This window comes from Bubalus kerabau, chromosome 5 (assembly GCF_029407905.1).
Source record: "Bubalus kerabau isolate K-KA32 ecotype Philippines breed swamp buffalo chromosome 5, PCC_UOA_SB_1v2, whole genome shotgun sequence".
NCBI classification, from domain to species: Eukaryota; Metazoa; Chordata; class Mammalia; order Artiodactyla; family Bovidae; genus Bubalus; species Bubalus kerabau.
In genome coordinates this window covers 115865644-115887620 of record NC_073628.1, presented here as the reverse complement: position 1 = coordinate 115887620, position 21977 = coordinate 115865644, and the positions used below count along the sequence as shown (strand labels likewise).

The following is a 21977-nucleotide window of genomic DNA, read 5'->3' as shown; positions in this document are numbered from 1 at the left end:
TTAAATTTGGGGGTCACTGAGATGAAAACTTGGGGTTACCAGGTAGCGCTAGTGGTAAAGAACCTGCCTACCAGGGCAGGAGACATAAGAGATGCAGATTTGATCCCCGAATCAGGAAGATCTCCTGGAGGAGGGCATGGCAACGCACTCTAGTACTCTTGCCTGGAGAATCCCATGGACAGAGGAGCCTGGCAGGCTATGGTCTCTAGGTTCGCAAAGAGTTTGACGCAACTGAAGCAATAGCATGCACGCACGAGATGAAATCTAAGAGGGCTTCCCATCGATTCTGAGTTCCTGTGATCTTTGACATTCATTAACAAAATAACTGCAACTAACAGGTAGTTTTAAATAAAAGTGCTTTACATGTGTTGCTTTATATAATTTCACATAGCAATGCTTTAAGGTATGGATTACCATTATACCCATTTCTTGGATGAGGCAACCAAGGCACAGAGAGGTCCAGTGACTTGCCCCAGGTCTGGCATGGATGCGAGTCAGAGCCAGGATGTACACCCTGGCCATGTGCCCAGAGCCCATACCTTTAACTACCATATGAGACCGCCTCCAGAAGCAACCTGGAGACACACTCTCCCTCCATAGGAGTTTCTCTTAAAGCAATGACATACCTTTAGGGTGACCAACCATCTGGGTTTCCCTGGGACTGAAAGAGTTCCTTGGAGGTGAGATTTTCGGTGTTACAACTGGAAGGCCTCAGCAAGTTGGTTGCCCTACCGATGCCTAATAACCTCACCACCCACAGAAGAGTAAAGGAAGAGAAACAGAATGAAAGACAATTAAATGTAATAGGAAAAATTTGAGATTATAGAATTTGAGCTGTTGGAATACAATCAGAGTGTGGGTAGCCTGTTTCTAGTTTAGGAGCCCCAAATCCTGTCCATAGGAAATTTTTTAAATATTTATTTTTATTTATTTCTTTATCTGGCTGCACAGAGTCTTAGCTCAGCACCTGGAATCTTCGATCTTCATTGCAGCCTGTGGGATCTTTAGTTGTGGAATGCAAACTGTTAGTGTGACCTGCAAACTCTTATTTGTGGCATGTGCGATTTAATTCCCTGACCAGGGATCAAACCCAGGTCCCCTGCTTTGGGAGCTTGGAGTCTTAGCCACCAGGGAAATCCCTGTTTGTAGGAATTTCAGCAGGGCTCGTTCTCCATCTGTGGCTCATGTGGGTACCCTCTCATCTGCCCTGCTGTCTTCCCCATCTCATCTGCCCAGGTGTTATGAGAATAAGCAGGAGCCTGTTGCTGGTGCATCCAGCAGCATCAGTGTCCTGAGAGAAAGAAGGCGGATCAAAATACCAGCTAGTATTTCCCTTGTCAAGGTCACCCCACACCCATGTGGGGGTCTCCATCAGCTCTATTTTCTGCAGTGCTGCCAGCCAGTTCTGTGAATCTTGTTTCTTTGGAGCCCCTGGGGAATTTATTTGATTGGTTCAGGTTTCTATTCAGTCCGAGAGTCATTTATGATTTCCCGAATAAAATACAAAGAGCTCACTTGGTGTGTATGTGTAGGTGTGTGATCTTTTAGAGATAATTTTTAAAAGCTGTTCCCCAGTCCAAATTGGGGCTGGATGGGGCTGGTAAGGAAGCACCAGGGAAGACCAAGGAGAGGAATTCGGATTCTCCCATACACCTAGGGAGGCCTCTGGGAAAGTGCCTCTTATCCAAAAGGGAGGGCACCTGTCCTGCAGCCCCTGCACAGGTCCAAGCATTAGGATTTCCCTGCCATTCTGGGGGGATGTGGGCAAGTCTGGCCTTCAATTTCCACATCTGCAAAGTGGTACTTGCCACAGCCCACCACCAGAGACCGTGCATCTCCTCTCAAGCTCAGATACAGTTCTCGAAGTATCCTATGAGACAGTGCCGTTTCTCAGAAGTCAGCGCCTTCAGGTCTTCCCAGATTAACCTCATTAGGTGTGTGATTAAAGAAGTTCACATTCTTAGAGCAAAAAAAGAATAGGAAAAAGCAGAGTCCATCCCAACTGCCTTCATTTTTTCACAAGAGGAAACTAGCCAGTCCAGGGTTCTGCAGCCCCTCCACTCACAGGCTTTTCATCATTACTCCAATCCCATTGCTCTGTGATCTGAAGCTGGTGGACACTCTCTTTCTCAGGAAGCTATGAACTCCTTAGAAGACCAAGACCTTCGTGTTGCCCAAAGTATTTCTCTTCTAGGCTTCCACAGTGGTCTGGATACAAGGGCCTTTGTTCCTGCTGCTGGGTGACTAAGGCAGAGCTGGAAAAATGAAGGTGTGAGCCTCTTCCACGCAGAGCAAGGAAGATGACTCAGGAGATAAGACGTGTGAACCAACGCTTCCTTCATTTTCTACTTGCTGACCCAATAACTGATGTCGCGCGTTCCTAAAGCTGACAGCACACACACGGAGAAAAACAGCTCTTCACTTGAGCCAAGAGAAAGCTGTCAGTTTGGTACCACCTTGACAAAATAAAATAAAGCTCTGCTTCCTATGAAGCAGTGCTGTTTGGGTCTCCTTACTGCCCTGTGTTCCCAGACCATGAGAGTAGAGTAAGGCAGGCAAACTGCTAGAACACAGTAGGACCATGGTAACCAGTCTGCAAAGGAGAACAGCAGACATCTAAGCTTTGTTCACAAACTCGGCCAAGCCAGCACCTCTCCTCCCCAAGCTGTGACAGGACTGACTGACCCACATCCCCAGCAGGGTCCCATTTCTCTCCAGCATTCGAAAAATGTCTCTCCTGATGTTTACTCCCATTACAGGCATAGACTTGTAAGTCTCTGGTAGAGAACAGACAGACCTATAGTATCCTGGTCACGTCCATTTGTAGAAACTGTGAGATAGGTTTCTAATGTGATCATTTCTCTCTGCCTTTGTATGATTGTTAAAAACCATTCTTTCTTTGTCCATCTGTCCATCCACCCACACCTTCATCCATCCATTCAACAAGGGCATTTGGCATCTACATGATGCTAACTTCTAAGTAACTTCTAAGCCAAAATCAATAGAAAATTTCCCAAGCCTTAAAATCGCCTGCCTTTAAGCCACATCCATTAAGTAGGGCGGGCTTGTGGGGGAGTGGGTGTTTCATTGAAGAAACAGCTGTGTTAAAAATTAAGCTGTTATTAACCAGTTCTTCATCCTCCCTGAGTCTCAGTTTCAGCAGCTCTAAAATGGGAATAATTCCTTATAAAACTGCTGCAAAGGTGACAGAAGCACACTCAACGCCTGCACAGTAAAGTCATTATTCTATAATTGTTAACTTAAAGAAAGCGACCCACGGATCCAGTTTGCTCCTCGGCACACTATTCTCCTAACCCCTCACCAGCCCTTGTCAGTATCTTTCAAGCTCATTTTGCTTCCAAGGACCACGTTCTTGTAGTTTTAATCCTCGGGTGAGGCAGCCTTGTCTTTCTTCTGACAGATGGGCTGTACCAATTTGAAAATGTGATCTGTATCAAAGTCAGCTGTGAGGCTCCTGGAACTGGTGGGAGGATGGATACATAAAGTCCTGTTAATAAATAAACACACAGACATCAAGGCTACTGGCTGTCGTAGTAACGAGACTTTATGCTTTCCTGGTTTCTGTCATCTTCAGGACTGAAAGCACTTAATGAATTAGTCTCGCTTGCAGTCCTCCTGGAGAAAAATACTGCTGTGTCTACAAGGAGCAGTCAGGGTAACCAGCCGGAGGTCAGTCACCCTTGGGAACATTGCCAGCCATGTCCCTAGAGCAGCTTTGTTTGTTGTTTATTTCTTATTGTAAAAGTAATAACTGTGTATTATAAATTTTTAAAATATAATACATAAGTCAAAAGACAAAAGTTAAAATCTCCTGTAACTGTTAGCTTGGAGATAAGACCTGTTGACTGTTTCCTGTACTGTCATACTGACATATACCCACATGCTTACTAGAATTATACTGCGTACATGCCATTTTATAATTTAGCTACAGATCATATGTATTTTTTCATGTCAAATATGTTTCTACATCATTCTTAAAAAAATTTTGGCCATACCCCAAGGCATGTGGGACCTTAGTTCTCCGACCAGGTATTGAGCCAGCAGCCCTTGCGTCGGAAGGTGGAGTCTTAACCACTGGACTACAAGGGAAGTCCCTACGTCATTTTAAGTGGCTGCTAGTTTACCAAGGAATCTTCTAATTAGTAAACATTTCTGTCATATTAGTTATTTTACCTGTGATGATAATCTTGTGCTCTCTTTTTAGGATTCTTTTTCTTGTGAATGAGGGCACATGGTTTGTGGAAGAGAGTGGGTTTGGTAAAAGTCACTTGGAGTGGCAGAAGCTGAGTACAGCTAGGACACCTGGGAGCTGCTGTGGGGAACTCTGTGGGACACAGAATATGAGAGGAACTTTGAGAGGTCTTAAGCAGAGCTAGACTTTAGAGAGAGTGCTCTGGTAGCAAGCGGGGGATGCACTGGAGGAGACTAGATCGGAAGCTGGAGAGCGCACGCCTCCCATCCGCTCCTGTTCTCACCTCAAGACCCAAAGGTTAATTCATGGTCAGGCTCTTGCCGACCCCTGCAGCCTCCTCTCTCCCCCGCCCCTGCCCTGGTTTTTATGCTTCCGCCCTTCCATGCATACTTTGCATCCTCTGGGTTTCCGCTGGGTCGTGCTAGGCCTGGCATGCCTGTTCCCCACCCACCACTTCACTTGGTTAACTTATTTTTTGTGAGTCAGTTTAGTTGTTTCGTTGTCCCTTCCTCCAGTCCTCCCCTGACTCTTCTCCTCCCCCTAGACTGGGTTACCTCCCGCTCCACAAACTTCCATGCTTCGAGAGTCACGGCACCTCCACACTCTGGAATCGTATTGTGTGTCTCTTGCCCTACTAGACTTTGGGCTGCCTGGACGAGTGTCTTACTCACTGGGCGTGCAGCGGGCACTCAACAAATGCTACTGAATAAAGGCAAGGTGGTTTCTGCACCAGTACTGCCAACCCTTGGATGTGACCAGAATATGTGAGGCACCAGGAACAGGCAAGGCAGATGCCAAATCCATCCACACCTCTCCATCTCCACGGCCCTGATCCAGGCCACCCCCAGTCTCTTGCCTGGGACCGCTGGCATCATTTCCCAACTGCCTGCCACTCAGCAGACAGATAATCTTCAGACATTAACCTGTGCATATCTCTTGCCTACTTAAAACACTGCACAAATATTTGGGGGTACTCTTAGCACACCATGGTTTATAAGGCTTTCATAATCTAGCTCCTGCCTACTTCTCCTCTTTCATCTTGCATCACTTTTCCCTTTGGTTCCTAGGCCCCAGTCAACAAGCCTTTTTTTTTTTTTTTTTTTTCTGTTCTTCAAACAGCAAAAGCCTTTTGTTCAGCCCCTTATTCCTCATGTGACTGGCTCTTTCTCATCCCCCTTCAGTTCAGTTCAGTTCAGTAGCTCAGTTGTGTCTGACTCTTTGTGACCCCATGGACTGCAGCACCCCAGGCCTCCCTGTCCATCACCAACTCCCAGAGTTCACCCAAACTCATGTCCATTGAGTCAGTGATGCCATCCAACCATCTCATCCTCTGTCGTCCCCTTCTCCTCCCGCTTTCAATCTTTCCCAGCATCAGGGTTTTTTCAAATGAGTCAGTTATTTACATCAGGAGGCCAAAGTATTGGAGTTTCAGCTTCAGCATCAGTCCTTCTAATGAATATTCAGGACTGATTTCCTTTAGGATGGACTGGTTGGATTTCCTTGCTGTCGAAGGGACTCTCAAGAGTCTTTTCCAACACCACAGATCAAAAGCATCAATCCTTCGGCGCTCATCTTTCTTTGTGATCCAACTCTCATATCCATACATGACTACCGGAAAAACTATAGCTTTGACTAGACAGACTTTTGTCGGCAAAGTAATGTCTCTGCTTTTTAATATGCTGTCTAGGTTGGTCACAACTTTTCTTCCAAGGAGCAAGCATCTTTTAATTTCATGGCTGCAGTCACCATCTGCAGTAATTTTGGAGCCCTCCCCCCTACCCCCCGGCAAAAAGTCTGTCACTGTTTCCACTGTTTCCCCATCTTGCCATGAAGCGATGGGACCAGATGCCATGATCTTAGTTTTCTGAATGTTGAGTTTTAAGCCAACTTTTTCACTCTCCTCTTTCACTTTCATCAACAGGCTCTTTAGTTTCTCATCCCCCTTAAGCGTTACTTAACTTCTGCTGAAGCAATACTTCATTAATGAGGCCTTGATTCATATAATCAAACCTAAAGTCTCCTTTCATTCTCTATCATGGTATCTGCTGATTTTTTTTTCAGAGCATCTTTATACTTTGTATTTTTCTTTTTGTGATCAATTATTTGATAATAATTTTATCCTTTTATCCTTTCAGCGGGGAAGGAGCAATGTTTTGGCCTCAAGGGGACATTTGACAACGTCTGTTCGTCTTTTTGGTTGTCACAATTAGGGGAGAGATTGCTATAAGCATCTAATGGGTAGAGGACAGGGATGCTGTTAAACACAACAGTGCACAGGAAAGCTGCCCGCAGTAAAGAGTTATCAGGCCGTCAACCGCGATGAGATGGAGAAACACTGGTCTAGACTATAGGTTTCACAAAGGCAGGGACCTTGCCTGCCTTGTTCACCATGGTATCTCAGCACCTGGCCCAGTGTCTGATACACAGTAAGCCTCAATCCGGAAAAACAACGGGTAGGACCCATGATGACCAATCAGTACTGGTGTCCAGAGCAGCCCTGGGCTGGGAAGAGGAGTCCCTGCTGTGCCAACATTACGCCTTTGGTTGCTGGACTGTGGGGAAATCTGGGAGTCTTAAGAGAGGGGCTAAAGAAGGCAATGGCACCCCACTCTAGTACTCTTGCCTGGAAAATCCATGGACGGAGGAGCCTGGTGGGCTGCAGTCCATGGGGTCGCTAGGAGTCGGACACGACTGAGCGACTTCACTTTCACTTTTCACTTTCCTGCATTGGAGAAGGAAATGGCAACCCACGCCAGTGTTCTTGCCTGGAGAATCCCAGGGACGGCGGAGCCTGGTGGGCTGCTGTCTATGGGGTCGCACAGAGTCAGGCACAACTGAAGCGACTTAGCACCAGAGCAGCCCCAGAGGTGGGGGACTCAAGGAATTCCAGAAAGGAATAGGAAAAGTATATAAAAAGGAAAGTATATCAAATAAAGGTATATAAAAACTATAATGACCTGCACGGCTCTATCAATAAATGCCTGCTAAAAGTCAGGATGATGGGTAGACAAAAGGCCAGGAACACCGGTGAAGTTAGTGAGCTGAAGAAGGAAAGCGACTAGAAGAACTATTTACAGCGTCTACATAGTCATACAGTCCTGTAGCCTCACACTTACTCAAACTCACCTAGTGAGAGGAGGCATGGGGAGCAGCTAAAGCATGAGCAGACCTGAAGATGGGGTTAAGGAGAGTGTTAGCCTTTTTTTTTTTTTTTTTCTGTTGTTTTTCTCTTAAACTATTAAAAGAGTTCTATCTGTTTCAGAGAAACTGCAACCTTTTGCCCTCAAATAGTTTAGTAAAATGTGCTGTGTGTGTTCAGTTGCTCAGCTGTATCTGACTCTTTGTGAACCCAGGGACCATAGCCCATTAGGCTCCTCTGTCCATGGAATTCTCCAGGCAAGAAACTAGAGTGGGTTGCCATGCCCTCCTCCAGAGAATCTTCCTAACCCAGGGATCAAACCTGTGTCTCTTACACCTCCTGCACTGGCAGGTGGGTTCTTTACCACTGGTGCCACCTGGGAAGCACTTTTAGTAAAATACCTTTATTTATTTATTTTGGCTGTGATGGGTGTTTGTTGCTGCACGTGAGCTTGCTCTAGTTGCGGCAAGCGGGGGGTTCTCATTGCAGAGGCGTTTCCTGTTGCTGAGCCTGGGCTCTAGAGTGCAGGCTTTAGTAGTTGTGGCTCAGGGGCTTAGGTACTCGGTGGCACGTGGGAGCTTCCCAGACCAGGAATCAAGTCCATGTCCCCTGCACCGGCAGGTGGATTTTTAACCACTGGACCACCAGGCAAGTCTGTAAAATATCTTCTTTTAGATTCAAAAAGATCCAGAAGATACAGTTACTATTTGTCTGACAGGAGGGAAATATTTGGGAAGATGACCTGGATTAAGGAAAGCTCTGACATCCAGATAAGCGTTCTTTCTCAAGGCAAAGCAGCATGTGCTCTGATCCAGGCTTTGTTAACAGAGACAGACAGAAAGAAAATACTACAAGAAGCATTCTCAACCAACCTACCTTTTCCCATATGACCTTTCGATTAACAAGGCATTAAGAGTCCAATAACAATACCAACATCTGTGGAACCATATCACTTGGTGCTCAGAACTCTCTTGCAGCATGACAGTATGACCTTGAAGCTATATACCTGGGCTGAATGTTCCTTGAGTTTCAGACTCACACTGCCAAGTGGCTCCTAGACTCTGTATGCTTAGCTATTCCACAGGAATCTCTGATTCGAATGTTCCCAAACAGGCCTTATGGTTTTACCTGCTCTTCTCTGCAAAGTGTTTTCCTCTTGCATTTCTCCTCCTAATTAATGGTACCACCATCTAACTGGACCTCCCTGGTGGCTCAGATGGTAAAGAATCTGCCTGCAATGCAGGAGACCCGAGTTCAACCCCTGGGTGGGGAAGATCCCCTAGAGGAGGGCAGGGCAACCCACTCCAGTATTCTCGCCTGGAGAATCCCATGGACAGAGGAGCCTGGCGGGCTATGACTAAGGGGACACAGCTGAGCAATAAAGCACACGTGCACCATCTACCCAGTCCCCATGCCTAGTAACTTGTAAGTGATCCCAATCTCTCCCTCACATCTGATCACCAAATCTTATCCATTTTTGCCTTAACTATTTCTAAAGTATGTGCCTTCTTCATCTTTTTATTACCATTGTCTTCATTTGGCTCCTCCTTTTTTTTTTTTAATTTTTTTTATTTAAGGATAATTGCTTTACAGAATTTTGTTGTTTTCTGTCAAACCTCAACATAATCAGTCATAGGTTGACATATATCCACTCCCTTTTGAACCTCCCTTCCTTCTCCGTGTTTGGCTCCTCATGTTTTTAGGTTGTCCTGCATGGCTTGTGGGATCTCAGTTCCCTAAACAAGGATTGAACCTGGGCCACAGTAGTGAAAGCATGGAATCCGAACCATGAGGCTACCAGGGAACTCACAAAACATCTATTCTTGATGCCCGCTCAGAACTTGCCATTTCATCAACATAGACAAATGAGACCCACATCTGTCTCCACCTAAAGAAGCCTACAAACTCTCCATTTCCAAATCAGAGGTCTTCATCGATTTCCTCTATTGAATTTCCTATCTTTGTGAATGGCACCACCACTTCTCAAGCCTCCTCCCTCATCCAAAAATTGGAAGATTTTTTCCAGATTCCTTGTTTTTGTTTGAAGCAAAGTCGCTCAGTCGTGTCCGACTCTTTGCTTCCCCATGGACTGTAGCCCCCCAGGCTCCTCTGTCCATGGGATTTTCCAGGCAAGAATACTGGAGTGGGTTGCCTTTTCCTTCTCCAGGGGATCTTCTCAACCCAGGGACTGAACCCAGGTCTCCGGCCTTGCAGGCAGATGCTTTACCATCTGAGCCACCAACTCTTGACTAGATAGCTCAATGCCCGTACCTCCTTTCCTGACTGTCTGGACACAGCCTCTTACTATTGCTCTTAATACTCCGGGTATACCAGTCTGACTTTTCTAATTAGAGTGATTCTTGAGGGCATGGACCATGTCTGGTAGTTTTCTGAATCCTCCAATGTGCCCAGCACAGCCTAGGTACAGAGTGGATGCCCAACAAAGCATTGCCGTAAGTTGGCAATGAAACCCATCTGCCAAGAGAAGGCAGGTGTTGAACAGCCAGAACCTTGAGATGAGGGAGGCAGTTTGCCCAACTCCTTTGCTCCAGTGGGAGGACAAGACCTCAGCAAAGAGACTGGAAATGTTCTTTGAGCAGTTGGGAAAGGGACTCCACCAAGGACAATATCTTGGCTTGTGGAGTTATCATGCCCACTCAGCTGATTTCTGAGATCTTGAATCTGTGGGTGCCCATCTGTAGTGTTGCACGGTGTCCTCCAGCAGTGGCCTGGAACCTTGGAAATATATCCTGTTTTATGATGGCTGCCTCATCTTGGACACAAGCAACAGTTAAAATCTTCCATGAGTCTATTCTGCTCTCCAGGAGTCTAGAGTGTTTGATTTCCATTATCTTGCAAAAAAACCATTATTCCTTTGCGATCTCTATGCTATTTGATTATTCTTCACTCTATTCCCTGCCCCATCACTGATGCTCCCTCACTCACTGAGGACTTTAGCAATTGTCTCCTCATCATCTAAGCTTCCGCCATCATCCCAGAAAGTTGCAACATGTACGAAGATGACCTCTCTAACAGCCTAGCCTCAAATTTCCATGACTTCCTTAATGCCAATGGTTTTTAATTTCTTTTTACTCATGCACTAAAGTGACCATACCTCAGACCCGTGTCACTGAAACTCGTTCTCTGATCAGCCCTCACCTCAACTACCACTACTGTCTCCTGGCCAATCACTCTGCCTCTATCAAAAATCAACAGTGGCTGCACATCTCCTACTGGGGCAACTCAAGGTCCTTAGCCCAGGAGGCAGCATGCCAGGCTCCATCCAGTCTCTCAACTCATCTTCATAATCTAACATTTCCTTTTCTTACATTACTGGATTATATGCGGCTTCCAGTTCCTCCTGCCATCTCTTGAGACTCCTGGGCCTCCCTCGGCCTGCAAGGCCTCCTTTCTTGTCTGCAAAGATGTTCCCTTCTTGTCTGCAAAGACTTGCATCCTCACGTTCTAGCTCAAACACTACCTGTTCTGGAAAGGCTTCCCTGCCTTGTCTGGGCACAGCTATGGGCTCTTTCTCCTGTGCTCCCAGCATGTGACACAGTCATTATAACATTTATCTGATCAGATTAATAGGAGGAGAGCAGGAACCATTCCTATTCATCTCTATCCCAGTCTGGATGCAGGCCTGATGCGAAGCCGGCTTCAATAGACATTCTGAAAGGAATGAAGGAATGAGTTCTGCACATGCTCTGTCCTCTGGATATGAATGAGGTTGGAGGAGACTGGGCTCTTGAATTAATTGAACTTCTTCTCTTTTCACCCTGGCCCCGTGCCCTACCCATATGATTAAATCCCCTAATAGAATCTGCCCTGGCTAAGCACCATGTACAAATACCTCAGCGTTAAGCAAGTAGAAAAGCTTCCAAGTGCTTGAAGAAGAAAGAGATGGGTGCCTCAGAGATGGGATATGAGACAAGCGGGAGACGGACAGGTGGCCATCTACCTCTGAGCTACTAACTACCTGGGAGTATTGATGACTATTTCAAATAAAAGCAATTACCATGCTAGATACTGTTCAGCACTGTGCTAGCCACTGACAGTGAGGATAAAAGTTAAAAGAGTAGCTTGCATTTACTGACCACTTTCTATGTGCCAGGCGCAACTCTATGGAGGAGGCATCATGGTTATTATCCTTATCCTACAGGTAAGAAAACAGGCTCAAGGTCACACAGCTAATAAGCTTCGACACGATCCTCTTTCTCTACTGTAATCACCCTTTCTCTCTTCACTGTCCTCATCACGCCCATTCTAAAAGAATGCCCTTCTCCCGTCTCCCCTCTACCCACTCTTCTCATTATCAATGGCAACATCCTCATCTTGCCACCAGCACTCACAAGCATTCTAACACCCACTCTTATCCTACCCTCCCCCTCTCCAGTTACCTCCAAGAGCGGCCCCTCTCCATCCCAAGGCCAGTCCCTCCACCTGCACATTCAGCACTGTCCTCTCATCTTCTTAGGAACCTCACATTATGAATTATCCTTCCTGCAACGTCTAACTCCTCCATTCAACTGGCCCCTTTCCATTGGCATTTAAACGTGCTCAACTGCCTCCTCCTAAACTATGAAACTACCCTCTCTCTCCATCACAGCCAAACACCTGGAAAGACATTTATATAAGCTGTGTCCATTTCCTCACTTTCCACTTTTTCCTCCATCAACTACAATCTGACTTTTGTTTATCACATCACTGAAGTTCTTGCTTAAGATCACTTATGATCTCCATGTTTCTAAAGCCAATGGACCTTTATTGGTGCTCATGTTAACTCACTTCCCAGCAGCACCTCTGCTTTCTCTTTTCTTCAGGAAACACTCTGCTTTTGGCTTTCATGAAGTTTTCACCTCCTGGTTTTTGTCCTATCTCTCTGGATCATCCTTCTCTGTTTACTTTTCAGAATCATCCTACTCTACTCGAAGTTAGTCCCAGGCCTTCTCTCTGAGCCCATCTTCAGTCCCTAGGCAGCCTTATCCATGCCATGGTTTCTATGACCCCCAGATGTTGATGACTTACAAGAGGCATATTTCCTGCCCAGACTTCTCAAACCTCCTGCTTCAGATGATTCAAAGGCTTCTCAAGTACAGACGGTTGAGGTTGAACTCATGATGTTTGCCCTGAAGTCTTGTCCTCCCCCACTATATCCTGTCTCAGGGAATGGTACCACCGTCCACCACACAAAACTGGGAGCCTAGGACTTATCCACAATACTTTCCTCTCAATGCTCACATCCAAACCACCACTTCCCATTCCTTTTACCCTCTAGACCTCTCAAATCTGCCTACTTCTCTCCATGTCTACTACATACATCCCAGTCTAAACAACTGTCATCTTTCACCTGGACTACTTCACGAGTCTCCTGATTGATCTCACTGGATATACTCTTGACCATTTCAAACAGACGATCCACATTATGCAACCAGAGAGATCTCTTTGAAATGGGAAATCTGACTATGTCGCCCTCCTGCTTCAGTGACTACCCACTCCTTTAGAAACATCAAATCCTTACCTGTGGCCAATCAGACTCTGCATGTTCTAACCCCTTTCTGCCTCTCCTGATCACCTCATGTGCTTGTCCCTCTCTCTCTCTGCACCCCAACCCACTGGCCTTTGGCATCTTAACATACCATGTTCCCTGTAGCCACAGCCTTTCTCCATTTCTAGAACACTCTCTCCCAGTTCCCAAAGTCCCCTCACATCCTTAACTCCTGCTCACTCTTCAGGTTTCAGCTCAATCAGCATTCCCTCAGGATGACTTCCCAGGTCCTCCTTGAGTGGCCTCAGACCATCCATGAGACCCTGTTATAATGTACCATGTGCCTTTAGTGACGGTGGCTTAGTTGCTAAGTTGTGTCTGACTCTTGCAGCCCGTGGACTATAGCCTGTCAGGCTCCTCTGCCAATGGGATTTCCCAGGCAAGAATGCTGGAGTGGGTTGCTATTTCCTCCTCCAGGGGATCTTTCCGAACCAGGGATTGAACTCAGGTCTCTGGCACTGCAGGTGGATTCTTTATGACTGAGCCACCAGGGAGCTCACCATGTACCTCTACTTTATAGCTTTTATCACCATGTGACTTTATACTGCCCTTGTGAAAATCTGTTCCCTCCCAATGACTTCAAGCTCCATGGGGACTGGGACTTTGACTGTTTTGGTTTTTCTCCCCGCTCAACATGGCATCTGGTCCCATCACTTCATGGCAAATAGATGGGGAAACAGTGACAGACCTTTTTGGGAGGGGGAGCTCCAAAATCACTGCAGATGCTGACTGCAGCCATGAAATTAAAAGACGCTCCTTGGAAGAAAAGTTATGACCAACCTAGATAGCATATTCAAAAGCAGAGACATTACTTTGCCAACAAAGGTTTATCTAGTCAAAGCTATGGTTTTTCCAGTAGTCATGTATGGATGTGAGAGTTGGACTGTAAAGGAAGCTGAGCACTGAAGAATTGATGCTTTTGAACTGTGGTGTTGCAAAAGAGTCTTGAGAGTCCTTTGGACTGCAAGGAGATCCAACCAGTCAATCCTAAGGAAATCAGTCCTGAATATTTATTGGAAGGACTGATGCTGAAGCTGAAACTCCAATACTTTGGCCACATAATGTGAAGAACTGACTCATTAGAAAAGACCCTGATACTGGCGAAGATTGAAGGCAGGAGGAGAAGGGGACAACAGAGGGTGAGATGGTTGGATGGCATCACCAACTCAATGGACATGAGTTTGAGCAAACTCTGAGAGTTGGTGATGGACAGGGAAGCCTGGTGTGCTGCAGTCCATGGGCTCGCAGAGTCGGACACGACTGAGCGACTGAACTGAACATGGTATCCCGTGACATTCAATAAATACTTGTTCACATCTCGAAAATGCGATCCTCACTTTTCAACTCAACTCTAACTAGCTTCTGGCCGCGTCACTCCTCCGAAATTGCCCTTGTTAAAGTCATCCACAACCTTCGAACTGCCAAAACCATGCTCCCGTGGAGGCCTGATGTTCTACCAGCTGGACTGAGGGTTTCCTGCACTAAAATAGAAACCTGGCAGTCATTCCTCAATTCTCAGGGAGAAAAAATGAGCTGACAGAATATTCTCAATTTAAAGTTTTTGTTTCAGAAAGTTTTCTTACAATGTGACACCTACGATTCTGTGCCTGTGACAGAGTCTGGCATAGGATGCTCTTGGATTTAGTTCAAAATTATACATTCAGCCATTTTACTATATAAATATTTCATGGGGTTCTTTAAAGAGCACCATGATTCCCACGGGTTTTGCTACATGAACAAGTATTTTAGACCCACTGAATGTTTTTAGCTTTCTGATTTGTTCTCTTGGAGGTATCCCATACAATTTATCAGGTTGGTTATTCATTTTAGCAACTAGCCTCTCCCATTGCCCTTCGTCCCTATTTTTATATTTATCACCTGTTCCTATGATCTCCTCCATGTACTTCAAGTTCCTGGAGGGTACAGGGACCATGACTTTTCCTTTTCTTTCCCCCTTTCTCTTTCTCTCTCGCTCCCTCCTTCCCTTTCCTTCCCTCTCTCTCTCTCTTTCTCTCTCCCCCATTCCTACTCCTCCCCAGTGATCCCAGCATATGGCCCAGGCACATGGATCATGTTTGTTGAATGAAGGAATAAATGGATGACTGAATAAATGAATAAACAAAATAGTGAGACAGAACCTACATCCTTGGTCCCAGTACTCTTCCTTCTATGCTCCGCTGCCTCCCAACTGAACAACTCAGTGACACAGCAGTGTGATACAACAGAAACGTAAATTTCACATATGGAAAATACCAGCCACTGTATTTTCTTTAAAGTACAATGAATCTGATACAAACCTATTATAGCTTTACAAGTCTTGTCCTTGTGAGCTTCACTTCTAATATCTAATCCATCATCGAGCCCTGTTGATTTTACCACCAAAAAAGAACAACAACAACAAAAAATCATAGTAGGCACCTATTTAATGGGGATATAGAGTTTTATTCTCTAAGTATCTGAAAATGCTATGTGCCTGAGGCAGAAGTTGGGTAAATCATGATGTTTTACTGATATGAGTGTATCTCTGAACATTCCACATTCTATCATAATCCTGTGCCTTTGCCCAAGCTGTTCTCTTAGCCACTTCTGCCCTTTCTCCTGAGCTTATCTGTCAAAATCATACTTCACCTTCAAGGCTCGGTTCAAAACTCACCTCCTCCAAAAAGACCTTCATAATCTATCAGAATTACCATGGCAGCCTGACTCACCCTAGCCCCTGCATGTGACAGCATGTCGCCTGTTCCTCTGCTTGGCGTTGACTTCTTTGGTCTGCAAAGTCCTGCTGCTGACATGAATGTTTCTCTCCCAGATTGCCTTGCAGGCAACCTAGATCTGGGGACAAGGCTGTGCTCACCTTTCTGTCTCCTCAGAAAACAATAGGCATTTTCTGAATTGAAGTGTGTTAGGCTGATCATCCACTACTCGTACGTATGTAAATAGCATCTTTGTGTTTGTCATAAGGTGACTTTTTGAAAATATCCACAGATGGGGTATCTGGCTTTCCCGCCTTCTGGCTGGCTCCTGACCGCCTTAGCTGAGACTCCCATCCAGCTTCTTGCTCTCACCCCTATTGGCAACTGCAGCATAGAGAAGGAGCCTGTGTGCTCCAGAATTTATCTGCAGAAAAATTCAAGCTGCTTCTTTTTGAAGTGGAATGGGAGTCAGAGGTGAGCCCTAGCCAGTGAGCTGCGTGGGAGAATAAAGGTTTGCAGTGAGCAAGCCTCTCAGCTCTCAGGCTGTTGTTGTTGGTTTTTTTTTTTTCCAAACAGCAGACAGACTCCCAGCACAGATCTAGGGCTCAGGGGCCACTCTGCTCATCTCCCTCCTTGACTGCAGACCTTGGGCCTCCCAAGCACATCCTCACAGCCCTCCACACCACTGGTATCTGAACTAAAGCAGAGACAATCCCTCCTCCTCCCTCCATCCCCGGGGAACATCGCAGTCGCAGTCCACTCAGCCCAGCCCTAATGCACACCCAGAGACAGAAACAAGAAAGATGAAAATCCAAACCAAGAGCGCTGACTGCTTTGTCCCTGAACCCTGCTTTATACAAACCTATCCAGCCTGCACAGATTCCAGCTCATCCATCAAAGCGTGGAATGCTCAGCCACATGCTGTTATAACCCAAACTGAGTCTGCAAGCGCTTCTGTGATGCCGCTATGCCTGTGTTGCAGGTTACCGTGCAGAGATCGGAAAAGCCATTGAAAGGAGAGCATAAAGTTGTCGTCGCTTGATGGCAAAGGGTTTTCACGTGTACCTGATCAAGAGGTTAAATGAGATAATGTAGGCAGAGCTCTCAGCAGAGTAACTGAACAGAGAGAGCTCCCAATGAAAGCTTCCCACCTAACAGTGCAGGAGGGCCTCTTCTCATGTGATTAGAAGCAAGCTTTTCTTCCACTGGTTCTGCTATTCAACAGCCTGTCCTACCTGAAGGAGGGAAGTCAGTGCCTAATACCTGCCCCCAACCACCTTCGTGCATCTAATGGCTTCCAGGCTGCATGGGGGGAAAAACTGAGCTGTGCATCTGTGCAGATGGGGAGCACCCAAAGGGGCTTCTGGGGACACATTGATTGATGCACGGACAACTGCATCAATATCTTTCCTTCCTCTTCTGGGTCTATAATACATTCCTAGATCCCAGAACAATTTTCAAAACTTTTCTTTCAAGCGTATCTCCCTTCCTCTCCTTTCTGAGGTCCAAATGCAACACCAGAAACAGACCTCTTCTGCCCTTTCTGAAGTCCAACCACAGTGTTCCTCCCCTCCCTTTAATGTTATCCAGGTGCTGATGCTTTATCCTGTATAGAGGAACAATCGGGCAGTACCATCCTGAGAGCTCTCCCAGGTGGCTCAGTGGTAAATAATCCACCTGCCAATGCAGGAGATGTGGGTTCAATCCCTGTATCAGGATGATCCCCTAGAGGAGGAAATGGCAAATCACTCCAGTATTTTCGCCTGGGAAAACCCATGGACAGAGGAGGCTGGTGGGCTACAGTCTATGGAGTCCCAAAGAGTCGGACACGACTTAGAGACTAAACAACAACAAATATGGCAGTAAAAAGGATAGTTGGTATTTCTTCGTGTTGTTTTCAAGGCTGGAGATATCCTATCTCCCCTACCTAATTCAGAGAGGCTAAAACACCTCTCATCCCAACTTTCCAAGCAAAGCCTGCCTGAAGTCAAAGGAATTTTAGATGGCCCAGAGCCTATGGGCCCTGTGTGGTCTCACAGCACTTTTGCTTTTATCCGAAAGGGAACCAAGCAACCCTAGGGGGAATATTGCCCCACCCTGTTCAGCTGGAGAAGAGCTTGAGGGACTATGTCAGACACAGGGCAAGGAAAGAGGTTTTTATTAAGAATAGTTGATGCATTCACATGATTCAAAAGTAAAAATGTATAAGAGAGTTTACAGGGCCACTCTCCCTGGAGGCAACAGGTATTATTAGCTTTTGTATATATGGTTATGCAAATACAAGCAAATATCTTGAACTGCTTCTTCTTTCTTCTCTTTTATAGTGTGAACAGTAGCTTATTATACACACCCTATGCATGTTTTCCACTTAGCCCCTATCTTGAAAACTGTCCTATATCAGTTATATATTAATAGTAAGCTTCCTAAATTTTTTTTTTAATGGATGAACAGAACAGTATTCCACTATCTGGAAGTACTACAAGTCCCCCTTTAATGAGCATGTAGGTTGTTCTTTCATTGTTCAAACAATACTACAATGGATACATGTCTATGTGGCCACATGCAAGAACAAGGGCAAATTAGATTCTTAAAGTTGGAATCACTGAGTCAGATGGCATGGGCATTACTAATATTGATAAATGCGTCTAAAATGCTCTCCAAAGGAGTACTACCAGTTTACTCTTTGACCAGCAATGTATGAAACTGCCTGTTTTCTCAGAACCTCATCAGCAGTTTATCCATCTTTTTGATGTTTGCTAACTGAATGGTAAATAAATGTCATCGCAGTTTATACTTTACATATTAAAGAAATTAATCTGTTTTGTATGAGTTAAATGCCTGAGTTCTAGAGGGAGAAAAGAGCATCCAGTTTTACCAGGACAGCACGTCCTCTGAAGTCTAATGGGGTCACAAACATCCCTTGGACCTACAAATAACAGTCTTTATTCACAACGTTCTGTATTTTCAGCTCCCACATGTGTGTCTGTTCTTAGGAGGAGGAGAGTTGCCCTGTGGAAGGAGCAGAGACAGAATCAGACAGACCTGGGTTCCAGGCACAGCTTTGCCACTGACGAGCTTTACAATCTTAGCAAATTGCTTAACCTTTCCTAAATATGAAATTTCATATTTCCATGAAATATGGGGATCATAATACTGATCTTTTGCAAAGCCTTATCACTGGTACACAGAAGGTAGTTAGCAAACAGCAGCAGCTTTCATTAGTGTTAATAACCATCAGGCCAGATTCTAAACCTCAGGGCACTTTTCACAATTGACAGGACCTGAACTGCCCACCCGGGGAAAAGGCTCTTTTGTTAAATGGCCACCCAGAGGATTCCCAACTCCCTCCTGTAAGTCACCCCAGGCTCCTTCCAAAGTCAGCAGGAGAGCTCACTAAAATCCCCTTCAGGGCCTCTGGGTGAGGGGTGGGCTGTTTCTGTGCCAGGCTCCTCTGCTGCCAGATGACGTTTGTATTCAGGCTGAGGGCTCTCTGGTCTAGGCAGAGCTCATTTCCAATTACAGATGGGCAAGTCAGAGACAAAACAGAGATCCTTGAGCAAAACATGAAGGACTTGCTCTCATCAGCAGCACAGCCCCATCTTGGCCTCCCCAAACACTGTTTTTGATGAGGTCAACTACATGCAGATTTCTAGCTTTGGCAGGAATCTCAGTGATGTTTACAGCTGGGCTTCTACCTATGCATATAATACCCCTTCCTCCCAAGGAACTTGAGACTTTTCCCATTCAAGGTCCTGTCTCATTTCATTACCCCCAACCCCTAGCATGGCAGGAATTATGACAGTGAGGGAACTGTGAGGAGGACCCTGCTGCTGATGTCTAATGCCCCGGCTGAACCTCAGGAAACCACATGAGTGCCGACCTGAACCTACATGTCTGTATTCTGTTGGCTTAGATCTCCTGCGTGGGAGCTGGACCCTCCTGGGAGACGTCTGAGAAATTACAATTGCTTTCAGAGAATGTTCCTTTGCTCTTTCCTCCCCCTAGGTCCAACTCTGTCAGTCTGAAGGAAAGGGGCAAGATTCAAATGTGATTTCAAGTACATTCATTAGTACAGAAATAAAGCGGCCTTTCGCACCCCCCACCCCCGCCCAAGACTCCAGATGCCAGCGGATCGCAGACAAAGTGAACTTGCTGCATCTGGAGTCCAACATCGTTTGTCTCTCACACGGTATAAAACGTGCCGACCCACGGGAGGTGGTGGTGGCGGGAGGTGGGGAGACCTGGCAGAGCACAGAGATCAGACTGTGTAGACCGCGACCCGTGTCAGTTACACTGCAGCCTCCTTAGGATCGCAGCGGAGTCCTGCTAGTGGAAACCACCTTCCCCGCAACCCAGGTCCTCCCGGTCCGCAGCAGGGCGGATTGGAAAGGACGAAAGAAAGTGCCTCAGCTGATTACGGGGGCCCCCAGGCTGCGCGCTGGACACCGGCCCCCCGATCCGCATCTCCGCCACATTAAAGTAGTTGGAGCAAACTTGCAGGGCCCCAGAGAAAAGCAATGCCCAGATGAGGCAGAAAAGCATGGATGGTGTAAATAGCCCAAAGACACCGACAGAGAAGACAGCTCTCCACCCCTGCCCTCCTTCGCCGCCTTGGGAGGCGCAGAGCAGCCAGGAAGCCCTCCAACCCGGCGCTGAGGGTCTCGCACGCGCCGCGCTGGGCGCTCTACTCGCCCATCTCAGCCGGACTTCCAAGTTACTGGAGCGCGAGCAGCAGAATGGGGGGGAATCACCCCGACACTGCTTTCCGCTCACCTCGGGATCTCTCTCTCCGAGCCAAACCCTCCTCCCGGCCGCTGAGCCGAGTTCCAATGTGGCCGGCGCCTCCAGTCAGACCTGCCGCGCCCTCCTGCCCGCGCGCTGTCCGAGGGATGCGGGGCTGGACGCCCGCCCTGGGCCCCAGGACGAGGCGGACAGAGGGCCCGGGTGACAGTCCGATTTTTCAGTCTCCGAGGCAGGCAGTCAGCCCCCGGCAATCCTGGACCGGCGAGGCCGAACAGGCTTCGCGAACGCACCTCCGCCCGACTTATTTTGAAAAACTTCAGGAAAACCATCAGCACATCAAGCCCAAATTGCAAGGCTGGCCCGGGGGCGCCCGCGCGCTCGGACCCACCCGGCCGCGCCGGACGGACAGTTCCCACCCACCCCGGGTCCTCAGTCCCCGCCCCGAGCCCCGCTCACTCACGCGCGCCGGGCCAGACCTCGCGGCCGGCCGTGTCGCGGGCCGGGGCAGCCGCATGGTCCCGGGGAGCTCGCGTGCGCCAAGGCGCAGCAGCCGCGTCCGTTTGGGGGTCCCGCCCGGCGGAAAGCGCCGCGGAGCAGGTCGGCGAGGCCAAGCCGAGGCGGGCGGCGGACGTGCGGCCGCGGGCAGGGACCCGGCAAGGCCCGCCCCGGGGCGGGGACCGCAGGACCCGGGGGCCTGGCCACGAGGCCGGAGACATTCCCCCCCCCCACCCCCCACCCCCACCTCCTCGGAGAGAGCTGCTCTGGCGCCGAGCGGGAGAGGCGAGCGGGTGCCCAGAGCCAGCAGGGCATGGCCACGGCCAAGGCCAAGATAGGGATGGGCAGAGGGCGGCGATCCAGGGGCGCGCTTACCCGGCTTCGGAGGCGCCTTCGAAAGTACGCGCTAGCCGGGCGCATCCCGGCGCAAAGCCGGGCGCCCCGCGTGGTCCTCCGCCCGCCGCGAGCCCTCCCTTCTGCCTCCTTCGGGGAACCTCGGCTTGGATTAACGCCTTACTCTTTACCTCTGCTGAGCGGCTCCGCTCCGGCAGCGGCTCCGGGGTTGGGCTCCCACGGGGTCTGCGCGTGTCCTTCCGGGCGCCCCGGGCTGGAGAGGCCCACGTGAGGCTCCTCCGCCCTCCCCGGCGCTCGGAGGACTGGCCCTGCCCGGAGCCGAGAACCTCATCGCCCCTCCAGGTGCTGGCACTAGGGGCAGGTGCCGAGCGTCCTGATTGGCGCTGGCCCGCATCCTGGGAGAATCCCCTGCTAGAGAGGCTGCCTGCTCCAGGGCGAAGGGAAGAGATGGAACAGCGCAGGTGGTTGCCTTCCAAAGAGGCTTCCCTGCCTTTTTGCCTAAAAAAAAAGGAAACTGGAGTGGGGCGCCTTAGGAAGACTGGCTCAGGGGACTTGGTATGCTACGTACAGATTGGGTCCAGCGCGGAAAACCCTGGGAGAATGACAGTCGTAAGGGCCGGGGTGTGTCGCTGTCCCCTGGACTTGGCCTCGAGAGCCGCCTGAACGGCTCATTTTTCTAACTCCTAACTCCGGTCCACACTGGTCCCTGAAGCCCCAGTGACACCTGATGTCCCCGCCATTGAGGGGTACCCGGTCCTCGGGGCTGGGCAGGGAGGGAGTCAGTGTGATCAG

General features: G+C 48.0%; 1 protein-coding gene across 2 annotated transcripts in view; it reads right to left on the bottom strand.

Moving 5' to 3' along the window:
• Positions 1–21490, bottom strand: part of LOC129653286 (protein FAM163A) — a 105315-nt gene extending 83825 nt beyond the window's left edge. Inside the window, exon 1 of one of the 2 annotated variants that reach the window (XM_055582832.1) lies at positions 21356–21490. The gene's annotated coding sequence lies outside the window, so the exon portion shown is untranslated. Of the gene's footprint in view, positions 1–21206; positions 21313–21355 lie in introns of those variants that run through there. The other variant, XM_055582833.1, reaches the window with a different exon arrangement.
• Positions 21491–21977: the final 487 nt, after the last annotated feature.